At 46.5% G+C, this 12,503-nt stretch overlaps 1 long non-coding RNA gene across 6 annotated transcripts in view; it reads right to left on the bottom strand.

Moving 5' to 3' along the window:
- The window catches only part of LOC137164841 (uncharacterized), a 42,088-nt gene that overhangs the window by 22,160 nt on the left and 7,425 nt on the right, over window positions 1–12,503 (bottom strand). For all 6 annotated transcript variants that reach the window (XR_010923219.1, XR_010923220.1, XR_010923221.1 and 3 more), the window contains exon 2: window positions 8,957–9,099. This is a non-coding gene — a long non-coding RNA (uncharacterized lncRNA). The remainder of the gene's footprint in view (window positions 1–8,956; window positions 9,100–12,503) is intronic.

Raw genomic sequence — 12,503 nt, 5'->3', positions numbered from 1 at the left:
ATCAGGACCCCAGTTTGCTGCATATTACACAGACATATGAGACAGTCACCGCTCTGAAGAACTTTAGTGTGTAAACAGACAAATGGTCAGGAGAGAGAGTAAAATGACTTGCTAGAGGTCACAGATCAGAGGCAAGAATAGAATCCAGATACGCTGAGTCCCAGTATAGTTCAGGCTCCACTAGACCACGGCGCCTCTCTCTGCTTTAGTTCTTTGGGCTTTAATCCACAGCTGGGAATCTCTTGTGTGAGCTGTATTCCCTGCCTGTGATCCGCCAGCTTCTCTGCTCAGCGGTGTGCGCTAGGAATCGCTTTTTGTAAGCTCAGTGAGGCGAGTGGGGGGCAGGAAGAGCAGCACGGAATGATGACTCCTGCGCAGCTGAAAAGCAGCGAGGAGGAGGAGGAGGAGGAAAGAGGCTGTAAACTTTACAGGAAAGAATAGCTATTCGTCACTATGGAGGAGAGACCAGAAAGAGCAGATCACACAATAGGCAGGTGAGAAAACGTTTGAGCAGGCCCACTCATCCCTCGGCTTTCCATAAGGAGCTGGCCCATGGAGGCGCACACAAAATTCAAATGTTGGTCTGCTCCTTGTTCCTTAGGGGGACTCTGCCTTGCTGAGCAGACACTGTTCTGAATGGGCACTGCCTGGCCCAGCTTGCCTTCGAGGAAGAGGATAGAAAACACTCTCCCTCTCCTTCAACCCATAGGGCCTCATTCAGCTAGCCCACATTCACAAAGCTGCCTGGTGGTTCACCCCGCCGTGGCCTTTTGGCTCAGCTAAATGGGAGATGGTGCCACAGACCGCGCCAGCACAGGTGAATGCAGCTGGTGTGGCAGTGACAAGCTAGTGACCAATATTCTCTACGCCAAGAAACATGTTCGCTGTTGAGTCAGACACAAAATGAAAACAAAATGTCTTTTAAATGATTGTTTCATGCTCTTAAAGTGTCAGCAGAAAAGTGCCCCCTTCTTTGAGTTTTGAAAACACAACAGTCACCCATGTTGGCTTGAATGTGTCCTGAACAGCAAAGCCCCTCCTGCCCCGAGGTGATCCCTCTAAGTTAGGGGTTGTGTCTATTATCATTAATACACAGGAACAGCAGCAGCACTGGTAAGGCAGCATCATCCCAGGGCTGTCCCTCCACTATCTTTTACTAGTGCTAAACATGCCTTAAAGTGGTGATAAAGCACAAGCAGAGCTCAAGAAAAGCAACACGCTGAGACAGTGGGAAGCACGCTCAGCTGAAATCGTCAGTCTGCAATGCTCCAAAACCACAGAAGTTTGCAAATTCTCATGTTTTACTGTTCATTCTCCTCCATCTCGGTCATTTCCACAATCCTCCATCTGTTGGCCTCAAACTCCATTTCTGTCTGCTTCCAGGCTCTTTCTGAGCCGACAACAATATTTTTTCCTTTAAACCAAGTTCAAATAATTGTCTCATTTGCTGACAGCTACAAGTCCCAGAGACAGCAGAGTGCACCACAGTGACGTGCAGAAATAAACTCACCCAGCCTCCTACTCTGCTTTCACTTCCTCCTTAATGTAAACAAGATTTGGGGATATAATCCCAAAGGCTGACCAAGAACAAGATTAGTTTAAATCAAAGTTATTATATCTCCAATTTTAATCATGATTTAAAACAAGCAGGAAAGCTTGATTTAAGTTATCAACTTTAATCTAATTTTGCATTGTATAACCTAGCAATATTCCTAATGAAAAATGGATTTTTATTGGTTAGTAATCGTAATAGGTAGATTTGCAAATATAACTGTTACTTGATTAATAAAGTACCAAATTTAGTGTGATTACACTATGTCTATATATATTTAAGCAATTATATAGCTTATGCATTTCTTCAGATTCTTGTTTTTTATATTTGTATTTACTAGAAAATGCTGAATGATGAATTTCTTATTTACTAGCCAATTATTTTACTTGCAATTTATATCAATCTTATTTAAATGAAAATTTAAATTCAATGAAAAGTGCTCAAACAGCATTATTTTTAATTAGTGAACTTACACTACTTTAAATGGGGTGGTAAATAAAGTTTCAGAGAACATTTTGCATTTAAAACTAATTGAGTTAAAGGCAGTATTATCCATGGCTAGTGAATAGAAGTGATTTTTTCTTGTCATCATGACCTTCAAGATTTTAGACCTAATAGATTTCATCCTTTCACACCATTTTTATTCACAGATTCAAAGAGGAAGCAGAAAAATCTTGTTTTCAACTCCCAATTGGTTTAACTTCAAATAACTAATTTGATTGAACCACCAGACTAAACTAAGAGAAAATATTCTAAGCCTGCAGAAGATACGATGACTGTGAAAAGCTGGTTTAGTACTTCATCCAAACCAATTCCAAACCGGAGCTTAGCCAATGACCTCCATTAATCCAGTGGTCTGGCTTTGTTTAGACCTTGCCATGAGTTTTGTTTAATTTAAATAGCTAATACACTAATTTTAAGGACTAAACTTAATATCAATTTCAAAATTAATTTTAAATGGATTTTAAAAAGAAATGTAAATAAAAACCTTTTTATCTTGATTTTTATCTACCCTGATGAAGGGGTTAGACTTAGCAACTCTTCCTCCCTCCCCCCCCATTACTCTGTTCCCCAAAACCTGGGTTTTGGAAACTGGGGAACTACAAGAGTGAAAGTGTAATTGCATGAATGTTCTGCTTTCATTCTGACCCTCATGGAAACGCACTGTATGTAACTGCTTCAAAACCACAAACCAGAGAGGCCGATGGAGATTAGAAATACAGACAGTAAAGGTCAGATCCTCCTAACTCCCTCACATGTCATTGCACAGGAAGCCAAATTGCCTCTTAGCCTCTCTCCTCATCTTCCAACCTCTCACCCTGAGCACCTGACACATAGGTGGCTTGCCAGTGGTCACAGAGGCCCAGATGACTCTCTTATGCAAGGAATCCCATAGGAAGGAGCTATGGAGAGTAAACCTCAGTGGGGCTTCCCTTTGGAGAGTGTCTTCTGGATTCTGTCGGGGGGCGGGGGCATGCCCCCCTTTAGAAACTGATCAATCGGTCCTTCAAACCCTGAGGATGTCAAGATGCCCCAGAGGCCCCAGGTTATCCATGCAGAGACCCTCTGCCTTGCCCCACAACCCAGTGGCGCTATAGTGCATGGGTTCCCTGCTTGCAGCTTGTCCAGGACCCTTCCTGCTCAGAGGGGGATGATGGGAACTAATGCAGCCCTGGCTTATTTTTGCTTTCATCAGAAGCAGGGAGACATCCACCCACCAATCAGGGGATACCCTCCGTAAGTGCCCAGTTCCACCAGTTCTTGCAGAGCAGCCCCAGCAGGGTAGTGGCTTCAGAGACAAACATGCTTGGGGCAGGGAATACAGAGGACGGCCTGTTGTACAGAGGGTGGCGTTTAGGCACAGATTAGAAGTGATGTGCACAGTGCGCTAATAGAACCCAGGTCTCAATACCCATCCAGTACCCTGTCCCCTAGACCATGCTCCCTCCCCTGCCGGCCTAAGCAAGAGCCTTATTCTGACTTCGGTAGTGTAAACTCAACCCCTGCAGATGGTTTTCCCGTGCGCTAGGCTTCTCAGAAAAGCAGTGTTATGACAACCACTGACACCCCCAAGGTGGCCTGGACAGAAGCATTCCACCCAACCTGCAGTTTCCATACTATGATATTCTTTAAACGCATCCCTATAAGCAGCTGGAGAGGTGGTGCGCGAACAGCAGTGACCAACACGAGGGGCTGATTGCCTGCACAGAGCTGCTGAAAGGGGTCGTGACACTCTAAGTGCTCATCAGAGTGAAGGATGACAGTCTGAGACAACAAGACACTTCCTTTTCCCTGCTCTCCGGCTATTAACAAGCGCTTAGGAGGCCAAGGCTGCGGCATCCTTGTTCTGTCCCCCGGCTATTTATTTATTTGTTCTCTCTTTTTGGGTCTTCGGCAGCTATTTGCCTTGGACCCTCAGCAGTTTGCACTCCAAAAATTTAATTAGCTACTTTGAGTCTAACCAAAACTGAGCCCTTCGTTGGAATTCAGTCTCCCAGGGAGGCCCCCCCGCCAACCCCTCCCCCAGCCCAGCTGGTATATTCTGCTGTTCCTACACCCTTGTGATTGGTGCCACATAGGTGCCCCTGGTCTAGCATGTGCCTGCAGCCCCTCCCGCTCAGTCCCCCCTCGGCAGTCGCTGCACTCGTCAGGCAGTCTTCAGTGACTCAGCCGTCCGTCCGTCCGAGTCTCGCACGGCACGTGCGCAAAACAAACCCCTTCACGGGTACACAATCCAAACGGTCCTGCTGCCCTCCCTGAGTCCCTAATTACTCAGAGGCCAATCACAGTTGGTGCATCCTCCCTGGACTCAGGCTATAACCAGTCCAGCAGAGCCCATCACGGTACCCTGGCTTGGTTTGGCTAGATTGCAAAGTTCCTGGTCTTGAACACCACCCCAAGGGCTTCTTCCCTGGGGACGACTCACCTCGACGCGAGTCCCCCGTGACCCCAGCCTTCCTACCGGGCCAACCCTCGACTCAAGTTTGCTGACCACAGCTCCCCACTGAGTCAGAGCCAGTAGTGCAGCCCCCCCCCCCCCCCCTTTCCTGGGGTACCAGGTCTACTTCCCTTCCTTCGGGCATAACCACTTCCCCCAGCGGCTGGTGAGGAGGGGGCCCCGGGGACCCTTTAAGTAGAGGAACCTCATGCTGCATCCCCCCCTTTACCAAGTGCTGCTGTTTGTTTCCCTGGGCCACTTCTCCATAGTCTGCCCTAGCTGAGTCCCAGCAATCAACCAGGAACTACTCTCGCACTCCCCCAGTCCCTGCCAGCAACTGCCAGGAGCTCCTTCCTGGCTCCCCCAGTCCCTGCCAGCAGATTGGACTCACACTGGCCTTGCAGCTCCTTCTATACAAGCCTGCTGGGCCCTGACTGCTCCCTGCAGCCCTTCTGAGTGGCTGCATCTCACACATACTTCCTAGGAAAGTCAGAGGACCCGCTCCACTGCCCTTTTCCTGAGGCAGGCATGGCAGGACCTTGAGGCCTCCAGGCCCAGTCACCCCATCACAGGGCCCCTGCCATGTGTTCTGGGGTGGGTCAGGAGCAAAAAGAACACAGTAAGCGTGTCCGTTCACCCAAGTGATTCCCTGCTGTGCAAATTTGCATAGGGCCATGTGAGCACCCATAATCCCCAGCATAACCTCCTTGAAATAGTCTGGGGGGAGACTCGATTGGAACAGGGCTTGGAGTAGTGTGAAGTGGGATGGGATGGGAAGGCAGAGCAGGGTGCATTCAGACCTCTTCTGCAGTGAGCCAGGGCACCAAGGACATTGTACCATTGGCCAGAGCATCTGGGTGTACGGATAACCAACGAGAGCTAGTCAATTGTGGACACTGTGGGGATCTCACCAGCCCTGATCTGTATGAAGGCAGGGACAAATGAGCTTCATGGCTAAAGCTTTCAGCTCACTAAGGTAGGCACTGCTTAGACCTAGTTTACAAAGCCAGGCAGAGATAGGTGAGCTGACCAGGGCAAGGTCACACACAGGCAGCGACAGCCGAGAACCCAGGAGTCCTAGGATCCTACCTGACTGCTTTAAATACTACAGGCGATCTGCGTACAGGCACGTGGGGAATCCTGACTCCATGCCCCTTGCTGCAAACACTAGACTACAAGGCTCAGGGAATTCATTTGAATCTGTGAGTCTAAAGCCAACGCACGGACGTACATTAAGCCAAGCAAGGAGACAAGTGCACTTAAACAGCGTCTCAAAGCATGTTACCAATCTCACTTCTCAGTCGCACCTGTGAGTTAGAGGAGCATTGTCACAGCAGCATTACAGAAGGGACCTGGCCAAGGTCACCCAAAAAGTCCAGTGGAAAGTCTGGGAATAGGACCCAGGGTGACTCCTGGCCCCCAAACCTCTGCTCTAGCCACAACACAAGCTTACTGCCAGAGCCAAGGATTGAACCCGAGTCCAGAATCCCAGGCATTTGCGCTAATGACTTGGATCACCTAGAGTCCGGTGGAGAATCTAGGAGTTCTGCTCGCATAGCCCTGCTCTAACCACTATGCTTTGACAGACTGATCTGTGTTACACATGCATGCCGTCTCTCCTCCTCTGCCTTTTCAAGTCAGGAGCCATCAGTGTCTCCAAGGCCTTATCCCTGCCCTGCAGCAATTGGATGGATCTTTTTACACTGATTCAATTACATATACAATAAGCATTGCAAACAGAAAATTACATGCTGCTGTAATTGAAATCTTCTTTAGATGTTCTTTTGCTAAAACCTTGCTGTGGCAGTGAAGGAGATTGCCCTGCATCAAAGCCAGATCCAGCACCCATGCAGGGCATGTACCCCCTTGAGTCTTGGCCCTATCCTAAACACCTACTGCCAACTCCTGCGAAGGGCTCTGCTCTGGGTTTCAGGCTGTAAAGACTGTGAACGCACTGGATTTCACCTCTTTCTCACTCCCGAACCAAGCGTTGTGTGTTCTTTTCACTGTGCAAGAGCAGCGCCACTCAGCGAGTGTGATCTTAGTCTGGTTCCGAAAGCACAGGGAGGAGGTTGGATCTGAACTCATGCTGACACTTTGCACCCCTAGTTTATCCCCCTTCAGGAAATGACTGGGTTGACATTCCTTCCTGCCAAGCCCATGACAGCTGTTACCGTTGGTTGGCACCGTCAGATTAAGGGTGGAAAGTTGGGGATCATACCTGGGAGAAAGGTCTCAAAAACTAATGCAGAAAATGCCTGCAGTGACTGGGTGGGGTAGCTAATTAGAGTGGGTCAGGAAATGGGTTCTGTGAAAAGATTCAGATTAAAAAAAAGCCTAAAGTTCTGATTTTCATTGAAAGTTTCTGAACATTCAAGTTTTTGGTCAAAAAACAGAACTCCCTGAACTGAATCTTTAGGATTTTGGGTTTTCAGCCATTGAAAAATGTATGGCTTCAGCCAATGGCTTTAAATTTTACATTGCTGAAGATAACCGAAATGATTTCTTTTCAGATGAAAACCAATTTCAATGATCTATTTCAGGTTATTACTCGTGGAAATTCTTCCCTCCTCCCCCACACAAAAACCCCACCACAGTTTTATGTGCATCTATTTCAATTGAAAAAATACCAGCTCTACAGCAAACACAGGGCGAGATTAAAGTCAGTCGAGAATCCTGGGTCTGAAACCTCAGCCGATTGGTCCCTTCGGCTGGGTTACACACAGGTTAACATTGTGGGCGTGAGTCTTGCTCACTCTCGCTGATGGGCTACCTCTACTTCATCCAGATGCAAAACCGGTCCCCCTGGTCCATTGGGTTAGGACAGTCCAAGATGGTCAAACAAGGCTATGAAAAGGATTTGCCTTAACTGAGACAGCCTGGTGAGCCATTGGCCTGGGGGAGCTACGACTAGCAGGCTCAGCAGAGAGCCCAGGGAATGAATGGCAAGTGAACGTCCCAATCGCCTCTAGAAATGTTTTCTGCTCAGGGGTGAGGCTGACTGGCTGGTGAGAGAGGCAGTGCTGGGAAGCTGTTTATTAAACCTTTATAATACCTGGTGCCTAAGTGAGGGTGGGGATTGCATTGTGCTGTATGCACACAGACAGATGGGTCCTGCCCTACAAAGCTTACAGTCTAGGAAAGCTGGGCCTGCCATTGCATGCGTCTCAGCCTATCTGTGGGCAGAGAGTTTGAGTCTTGAACTGCAGTTGCAGAGCACTCGCCAGCACTGAAATGTGCTGGAGGGGAACAGAGGCAGCAAGCTGGAACTGAGTCTGCCACCCAGTGATCCTGGGCTAATTCCACTGACTGGAGACCAAAGACATTCAAACAGGTACAAGGGGAAATAGAAATCAGTCATATACACATATAGACACACATTTTTATATAGATATATAGATAGAGAAAAATAAAGACATTAGAAATGTTTTTGCCCACAAGTTTTGCTTTGCCTGGTTTCTGATGCCTTTCAAAAATAAGCTTTATCTGGCTTTGAAGGTCTTATTCAGGGGACATTTCCTTTTAAAATAAATAAAGGCTCTATCCCATCTATTCCTAGTCTCAGGGTGACATGAACAACTGATTTCTATGCAATGTTGCAAGTGCCTTTCAGGAACACAATGGCAGGTCCTTTGACAATGTGATAAGTCTATTCAACACACACGCCACTCACAGGTCCACACATTTGCACAGTGCTTGTTCTCCTCCCAATAAGCCCTGTTAGATTTTCCATTCTATTTGAAAAATAATTCTGGTCTTAAGTCCCTGTTTTTTGTATATTTTCCTCCCAAACAATAGGACCTGTCCCGCTTTGATTCTTTACGTGATCTTGTATTGTAACAACCCAATGGACAAAAGGAGCTGGTTGGGGGAGGATAGCAGATAGCTATTGGGCTAGAGATGCTAATGCTTCATGGACTAGAAAATAGGTGAGCTACAGAAGCGGAGGATCCAGAGAAATCCCAGTTTTGGGATTCCACAGGAACTTAGATCTGAACTCTCCTGAACTTGATGAGCCTTTGGATTCCGATCAGAATCCAATCCTGAAGTGTTCATGCGACCGGATGTGCCTAGGGGAGCCCACTTGACAAAGCCAAGGTCAGGACAGGCTGTGAAAAGGAGAGTAGGTGCTCTCAAAACTGGTGGCTAACACTGAAGTTAGATTCAGCCAGTCACAAGTAGTGCTCCTGATTCCCCACACTGGTTATCTAGAAGCTCAAAGAGAAGTAACAGAGCCCCCTTTATTGCATTTCAGTCGCTGGCTCCCAATCAGCAAGTAGGTCCATTTAAGAGAAGTTATTTAAAACTACTCCCTTCACAAGATGTTCTTCTGATCTCCAAAGGGTCAGCCACATTACCAGATCAGCGTTAGTTTGGATCTTACCCAAGCTACCACACTGATGCCAATCCTTGAGTATCTAAAGCTAAAGGTTTATTATAAAAGAAAAACGAGAGATGTTACATACCTATGACTTCGAAGTCCACATATATCAGATTCTCAGCAGGACTGGTGAGTTTGCTGGCTTGTACCATTCCTCTGGAGCACATCCAGTACCTGGATGGGTCTGTCAGTCCTTTGCGCAAAGCTTCGGCTTCTAGCCAAGTTCATCTAGAGGTAAGAAGCAGGAGTGAAGACGAGATGGAGATATAAAAGGCAGCTGCAGTATTTTGTCACGTGGCTTGTTCTAAAACAAGCTCACAGCACGTGGGCATGGAAGAACATTTGGAGACCCCTGTCCTCAGGCATGCCCCTACATGTCCTGCTGAATCATTAAAATGGTGTAGCCTCTGGCTTCTCTCTCTGGGTGCATTGTATAGCGGATTGCCCTTGACGGGCCATTAAGCAGGCTGCAGAGTGCTGATCCTAATCTGTCTGGGGGTGTCACCCAGTAGCAACGCACAAGTTTTAGACAGTTATACCACACCTATTCAGAACTTACAATACGAAGAGGATACATACATAAACACACTATCATACCTAGCAAGTTACCGCTTTTCCAACGATGCCTTACATGGCATACCTTGTTAGAGTCATGGTGATTTTGTAACATTGGTATCACTATTATAAACGGCCATCCATACTTCGTACAGCACCACAGACCACCGCCAAGGAGGTACCCAAGCCAGGACACAGAATCTGAGCTTAGAGAATATTTGAATTCATATCTAGTGCCAACTTGATAGTTTAAGCCCAAGTCTACTTCTGCAGAGATATCCCTCCAGGGAAGGATCTAACAGTCTCTGGAAGCCCTCATCAGTGGCTGCTGGGAGGATGTCATTTCCAGAAGCACCCCTTCCTTCAAGTGGCAGGGGTTTGGCTGCATAGCTGAGTGCAGACAGGCAGGCAACATTTATTTCACTCCCTTAGAGACTGATTTTATGTAGTAAACAATGAAGCCAGATCAGCCTCAGCTTTATTTTCTATGAAACGAGTACATGCTTGAAGAACTACAAGTATAGCATTACACCGGCATTAGTACATAAAGAGCTGGAAGAATGAGCAGATACTAATAAATTACTTAGAGAATTGACAGTTGGTTTTTTCCTACTTTAAAGGAAGTTAAAAATATGCCAGTCTTTCTTTGCTCCCTTAAAAAAAAGCAGTTAGACGCAGAGACTCCAGCTTGAATAAAAACCTCAGATTTATGTGCCCATCAGTGGGATCCTTAAACTTCCTAAGTGCTTAAAATGTACACATTTTAACTTGAAAAATTACCAGGTTTGTCTAAAGGAAAATTTCTAACATAAAACATGAAACTCATTTGAAGGGAGAAATTCTCCAATGAAGCGTACCCAAGCAGTCATAAAAAAGTTAAACCAGGCAGAAAGGGAAATGTTAGATGTGTGGGAGAGCCAGCTGTCTCTCCATTCTTATATATATATTTTTATAACCAAGATCAGATTATAGAAGAAGATGACTGTCTCAAACAGGGAAAGGTTAGAAGAGGAGGAGAATTTTGCTTCCAGCCTGTGATGATGTAATGTGGAGCATTCTACAAAGAAATATACATTTTACTTCTAAATAAAGCACTTTAAAGTGACAGTTATTGCTGGCACCGAATTACTCAAATAAGCGACATTATCAGCTATTTGTTTAAAAGCCCTAATAAAAAAGCAAAACCCCTCTCCATTCTTTTCAATACTCCCTTAGAAGCTTCAAAATAAAAAGGCTCTCCCCCTTCTGATTCTGTTTTTCAATTTAACGATGTCCAACCACAGAGTGTGCATCACCTGTGTTTTGGTAGGGTTGCTTGCCATTTGTTTACCTCCCATTCTCTGCACATCAGCCTCATGTGTAGAGCCAAAATAACTGCCGCTGTAAGTGGCTGCTGCTGCATTGACTTAGTGGCGTTTCATCCAGAGAGTTTGGTGGTCCATAGTGTCTAAGGATCTCAGGACAAATTAAAGAAACAGCTGCACGATTTCTTTTCACTACATCAGCCCCGAGTCTATTCAAGCAGCCAGTCGACTAATGAAGGGGGTAACGGTGGTTTCAAACCTGTCTTTTCAGGTCAACTGAGGGCTCATGGAGCATCTGACTAATTAAAGGGCTCCTCTAATTTAAACTGAATGGTTTTGCTGTGGTTCCCACATCCCTCCCCCTCACACCTCAAGGCACATCCCCTACACTATTTGCTGTGAGGGGTGCCCCGACCCATGCCTTTCTGCAGCAGTCAGGGAGCCACCAGACATAGGTAGTCTACAGTTCTCCTACAATGCCATCCTGCTGCCTTGAAGCTGGTACAGATCACAAGCTGCCCGTGTATGGCGGTGACAGGAAGGATTTGAAGAACTCCTTTGAACTTCCCCCATCCTTTGATACCTTCCTGTAAAACCAAAGACTCAAAATGGATGTTTTAGGGTGTGAAGGTCCCATTTGGGCCTGATGCACACCCAGACAAACCCCATAGAAGAGGGTGCATATGGTAAGTCAGAATCTGCCCCAGGGGCAGTGACTGGGCTTTTCAAAATGCCTAAATCCCCTTAGGTTGGGTGCCTAATTCTCTAAACACTCAGAAGTTCTAGGCTTAACTTTAGCTCTCCATAGAGTGTCAGATCCCTGGATTGCAAAACCAGACGGGGCCAGATTATCTAGTCCACCTCCCTGTATAACGTAGGCAAGAGAACTTTTGAATAGTGCGTGTTTGAACTAGAGCAGATCTTTAAAAAAAGATAATCTTGACTTAAATGAACCATTCCTGGCACTTGACTGGAGTTTGTTTGGGTCAGGAGTTCACAAGCACCTCCGGGAGATGTGGGTGCTCAATTCCCATTAAAAGGAATGAGGAGTGGATACCCAACCCCCAGAAACAGCTTTGAAAACAGCCTTGCCTTATTTATGAGCAGAACTTTTGCTCAGTAGTCAAAATCCTCCTTGGTCCCCGTTACTTATTGCCAGAGCATGGAATGCCTCCCTCCAGTAGCCTCAAGAGAGGGAGAGAGAGAGAAACACAGGCTCCAAGGCAGAGAACCCAGCAACCTGTAAATAACAGGCTGTTCAAGTTGAGCAAAATGCTACATGCTGTGCCATTCCCTTTGACTTTAAAAATATTAAATGCAGAGCTGGTCATACATCTGTTTGTCCAAAGCAATGTGAGTCTCAAATGCCTGTCACTAATGCCTGGCACTCTAATCTGTTTCCACTGGAATGGGACTAAAGGGAAGGAGAAGAATGACTAGCAATCAGACATTGTGAGAGCTCCTTTCTGAGGTGTGCATGAACCAAAGAAAAGGAGGAAGTGAAAGCTGCTCAGCCTACACTGTCTCAGCATCCTCAGCCCCCAAGGCTCAGCACCTCTGAAAAAACCCAGCCTTCCACTACAGATGGGCAAACTTACTTTGCTTAAGTTGGATGTGGCAGCTCTAAGTAGGAGGAGTTCTGGAGCCACATTTGGTTCTCAGTACCTGAGCTGATCCTCTTTAGACACCCCCCCGCCTTCCTTCTTTCATCCATTCCAGAGTCTTTAGTGAAAGGGGAGAGCCTGAGGCCAGGTTGTGAGCTCAACATCTCCT

Source organism: Emydura macquarii, unplaced genomic scaffold (assembly GCF_026122565.2).
Source record: "Emydura macquarii macquarii isolate MOO-44397 ecotype Brisbane River unplaced genomic scaffold, CSIRO-AGI_Emac_v2 contig_312, whole genome shotgun sequence".
Taxonomy (NCBI): Eukaryota; Metazoa; Chordata; order Testudines; family Chelidae; genus Emydura; species Emydura macquarii.
This window is presented reverse-complemented; position numbering and strand designations above follow the sequence as displayed.